Source organism: Vespa crabro, chromosome 14, assembly GCF_910589235.1.
Source record: "Vespa crabro chromosome 14, iyVesCrab1.2, whole genome shotgun sequence".
Lineage (NCBI taxonomy): Eukaryota > Metazoa > Arthropoda > Insecta > Hymenoptera > Vespidae > Vespa > Vespa crabro.
Genome location: NC_060968.1, coordinates 3,461,714 through 3,466,642, shown reverse-complemented (window position 1 = coordinate 3,466,642; position 4,929 = coordinate 3,461,714). Strand labels below are relative to the sequence as shown.

At 33.7% G+C, this 4,929-nt stretch overlaps 1 protein-coding gene across 1 annotated transcript in view; it reads right to left on the bottom strand.

Annotated features, from left to right (window-relative positions):
* LOC124429248 overlaps window positions 1-4,124 on the bottom strand; it is a 55,130-nt gene extending 51,006 nt beyond the window's left edge. Inside the window, exon 1 of the mRNA XM_046974284.1 lies at window positions 3,856-4,124. The gene's annotated coding sequence lies outside the window, so the exon portion shown is untranslated. The remainder of the gene's footprint in view (window positions 1-3,855) is intronic.
* Window positions 4,125-4,929: the final 805 nt, after the last annotated feature.

The window sequence follows — 4,929 nt, the reverse complement described above, 5'->3', positions numbered from 1 at the left end:
AAGCTAAGCTCCATTCAAGTGGGAACACCGTTGATTGCATGCAAATCCCACGATTCGCTATAATAACGATCATAAAGTTATCAAGTTCGACGAAGAGAAATTCTCTCATTATATTTATTTTATGGATAGAAAATAATTAGTATATTTTCTCTCTATTACTTTACGATCATTATTATTTCTTTTTTAATTTATCTTTTTTTATTTTATTTTATTATAATTTTTTTTTTTTTCTATTATCAATGAATTACTAATAGTGATGATTATAATTTTTTCGTTTTTCAGAATTTTCTCTTTCAAGATTGTTACTATTTTCTTTTTCTTTATTTTTCCCCCCCCTTTTTTTTTGGTTACCGAAAGAAATATACAAATATAATGAATAATAAATAGGAATACGTATATATATATATATATATATGTATGTACACGTATATAAAATAAATATTACAAATAATATATTAATATTATAAATAATACTTTAGAAATAATAGAAAAAAAAAAAGGAAAGCAAAAGAAAAATGCATAAATTTGTTTTTCAAATATGAATTACACTCGTAACTCGATGAGGTTAATCAATAAATTTCTCCCTCCCTCCCCTCTCTCTCTCTCTCTCTCTTTTAGGAGCCTATTTATTCCATTTCAAAAATCGATTCAATCCACAGCATCACATCAGAAGCCTCAATCTAAACGTTGAAGTCGACCGTGTTTAAAAGACGACGTGTGTACTTACCTTTCGGCTTGGCTTTCCAAGTTCATCGATCGCGGACCACGAAAGGAGAGAGAGAGAGAGAGAGAGAGAGAGAGAAAGGGAGGAAGAGAAAGACGGAGGGAGAGAGAGGGCTTACAAGGCTGAAATGAAAGAAAAAGAAGGAAAGAAAGAAAGAAAAAATAAAAAGTAAGAGTAAAGATGATAGAGAAGTGCGAGACAAAAACGAGGTTGCGACGCCTCTACGAGTTGTTACATCAAAATAAAAATGGAAGTACGTTCTCTTTTCAACTCTTATATTCTTTCTTTTTTTTTCCTTTCTTTCTCTCTCTCTCTCTCTCTCTCTCTCTCTCTTTATCTCTTTCTCTCTCTCACTCTCACACATACACACTCTTTCGACAACCAAATGTTATAGTCTTACTTTCAAGGTTCCTAGCATAGAAAAAAGAAAGAAAGAAAGGTCAAGTCGACTCGAGTATACTCGAAGAATCGATTGATCGATCGAAAATAACTCGACGAGTTTTTCAATTGTAAAGAATAATTTTATAGTCAAATATATATTACAGATACGTGGGTTTATATATACACGTATGATTGATCCATCAAAATGGTCGCATAAATATATACAGAAGACGTACACGTACATCTCTCAGTACAATTTCTTTCTACTTTCTACTGTATAATTTCTTTCTACTTTCAGAAATAAATTATTAGTTTCTTTTTGCTTTTTCCGCGATATTATTCCTTTTTTTTTCTTTTTCTTTCCTTTTTTTTTTTTTTTTTTTTTCTTTTTTGAAGAAATTTAAGTTATTCTTTCGTTAGATAATTAAAACAATATGAATAAAGTTTAATTTGAATAAAGTATTAATCACTTTGATAAGACAATTAAATAAATCCATATTAACGATACATCATCAATATTTTTTTTTTTTTTTGAATTTTCTTTATTTTTTTTTTTTTTTTTTTACTTAATTATTGACATTATTGAAGTACATCGTAATTTTAATTAGTACAATGAAATGTAAATATTCAAAAAAAGAAAAGAAAAACAGATTGATATGAGTGTTTACGTGTATATTGATAGTCTATATGAGAGAGAAAAAAGAGAAAGAGAGAGAGAGAGAGAGACAGCTTGTTTCTCTTGTCTCTCATTAGCTTTGCATCGACGATAGACATCGTCTATTTTTATCGGGGCCGTGAGCACACGCGCGCAACCAATACTTCAGCCCATTTTTCGTCAAAAGACGAGCAGAGAGGAAAAAAGAGAGAGAGAGAGAGAGAGAGAGAGAGAGAGAGAAGGAATGGGCGAGAGGGAGAGAGAGAGAGAGAAAGAGAGAGAGAGAGAGAGAGAGAGAGAGGTAGTCCTCCTCTCTCACTCAACGAATCGATAGAAAGGGGATGAAAATAATATATCGAGACCGGTGGAGACGAAGGAATTAGGATTTGCCGGCAACACGTGGCACTTTTCGATACCTATTAACGAGATCCTTCGATTTAATCGTCGTTATTCTTCCAAAAATATCCACATTTCATGGAGTCATTGAAGATTTAAGAAAATTAATATAAATGATAATTAAAACGTACAATAATATTTTTCTATACGTCCGATGTTCGTACGAAAGAGCTTTAATAAATGACAGGCGAATTAAAAAAAAAAAAAAAAAAAATAATAATAATTCGATTATTATCAAGATCCGATCGTTTTGATTTCTCGTTTGTTAATTATTAGAATCTCTTTTTATATATCGTTGTAATTAATGATACGAACAAATACGATGATCCTGTTAATTAACGCCTTTTGTTTTCTTAAACTCCTCCCGCTAATCTCTATATCTTTCGATCACATTTGATCTAACGTCCGTCAAAAAGCACAAAATCGGAGAATTGATTTTGTGAGCCTCCCATTTTTTTTTTTTCTATTTATTTTCTCTTTCATTCAATTAACATCCTGCGTATCAAAGAGAGGTTTCATTGTTCAGAAAATCGACTCTCGTGAGAAAAAAGGGGGAAAAAAAATGGAAAAAGAAAAAAAGAGCAGAAAGAAAGAAAAAGGCCATAAAAAGAGAGAGAGAGAGAGAGAGAGAGAGAGAGAGAGAAGAAAAAAATACAGTTAGCAGAGTTCACTTTGGTAGAGAAAGAGATAGGAAGGGAACACCGGTTAGAGGATCAATTTGATTGCTCTTCCATAAAGGAAAGACTACAAAGAAAGAAGCGAAGTAGACACCAGTCGATTTTCTACGAGTTTACGACAATGAAATTTTTCGTGACGACGATCGAACGACGACAGGATCGAATGTTGTAACTAATGATTCGAGATGACGAGAATCGATTTCGAGAATCGAACCATCGAATCTTTCAAGCGAAAAATAAGAAAACAAAGGGATGGAAAGATATTGAATCAAAAAAAAAAAAAAAAAGGAGGAAGAAGAAGAAGAAGGAGAAAAAACAAAAAGAAAACGAACGAGAAGGACGAAATGATGATTAAAAATTGAACTATCTCTTCTTCGTAAAAGAAAAAAAAGGGGGCGATTAGAAATAAAAGAAAAAAAAAAAAAAGAAGAAAGAAACAGTTAGAAAGAGATTAAAAGAGAGACGAGAAACGGATTCGGATTAATATATATATGAATATATATATATATATATATATATATATATATATATATATATATATGTATACATATATATAAATATATACATATATATAAAAGGATAAAAGAAAAAGAAAAATTATTAAAAACATAAATGATATCCGCGAGAGAGATATTTTGAAGAGATAATGCGTGACGAGAAAGAGAAGATAAATAACATCCTGCGTCTTTTTAAAAATATGATTAGAACGAAAAACAAATCAAACATGATAGAGAATAAGATTGAAATTATCGATTGTTAATAATAATATCGAACAATAGATATCGAATGAACGTAATCACATCGATGCGATTCAATTTCCATAATAAATATTTCTAATCATTCGAACGAGGATAATGAAAGAGAGAGAGAGAGAGAAAGAAAGAAAGAGATAGAGAGAGAAACAAGTAGTATATCCGTAAGAATTATCATACATCGAGATAAATCTTCATAATCCTAGAAAATAGGAAATGTCCAAAAGGATTGGTAGGAAGGATATAATCTGACATTATAATACCACTCACCTGATTCGAATTAGAAGCTGTTAATAACACCAAAATCACTGGCCAGTACCGTCGTCACCGTCCGCATTTAACCTCGAATACCTCGCACACGCAGGACGTGGCCTCGTTTCCTCGTTCCTCTTCGACGCCATCCTTTCTGTATCTCCCTTCTCTCTTTTCCTTATCTTCCTTTTTTTTTCTTTCGTTCTCTATCTTTCACTATTTATATTTTCTCTCTCTCTCTTCCTCTTCCTCTTTCTCTCTCTCTCTCTCTCTCTCTCTCTCTCTCTCTCTCCTTTCTCCCTCTGTCTGTCTGTCTATCTCTCTCTTTCTCTCTCTCTCTTTCTCTGCTTTTCACTCCTTCTCTCTCTCTCTCTCTCTCTTTCTCTATCTCACTCGATTAATATCTTTTTTGATGAAATCATTCGTCGATTCACAAGATTCACATTTATTACACACTATAGTTTTAAAATAAATAATTAATAAGGGACAGAGGAAGATAGATAGATAAAGAGAGAGAGAGAGAGAGAGAGAGAGAGAGAGAGAGAGAAAGATAAAGAGTAAGAGAGAGAAAGGAAGAGGAAGAGAGTGGGAGAGAGAAGGAGAGAGAGAGAGAGAGAGAGAGAGAGAGAGTATAAAACAAAGACAACACCACCGGTAGCCGTCCTTGTCGAGAAGCGAAAGCTCACACTAACGACGAAGGGCTCGCGAGCTTGCGCGACCCTCGCTTCTCGCACGACTGAACGAGGACCTGGAAGCTCGGCTAAAGCTTAGCACACTTCTCCTCCACCCCGAAAGAAGTTCCTCGTTTTCTCGTCTGGCGCGCCACCAGCTTCGTTATTCTACCTATCTTTTACTCTGCTACGCCTACGACTGACACAACCCTCCTACACTACCACCACCACCATCCCCTCCTTTCCCCTTAGTCTACTACCTCATACCACCCTTTTACTCTCTACTCCTCTCGTTTCTACCTTACGGTAAAAAGCTTCGCACGGAGTCAGGGATAATACCATAGTTTGTAGTTTGTTAGAGTTCGCCGGCTTACTGGTTTTAACCGTTTGCATGAATTAGAGGGATGTTTTATATTATATA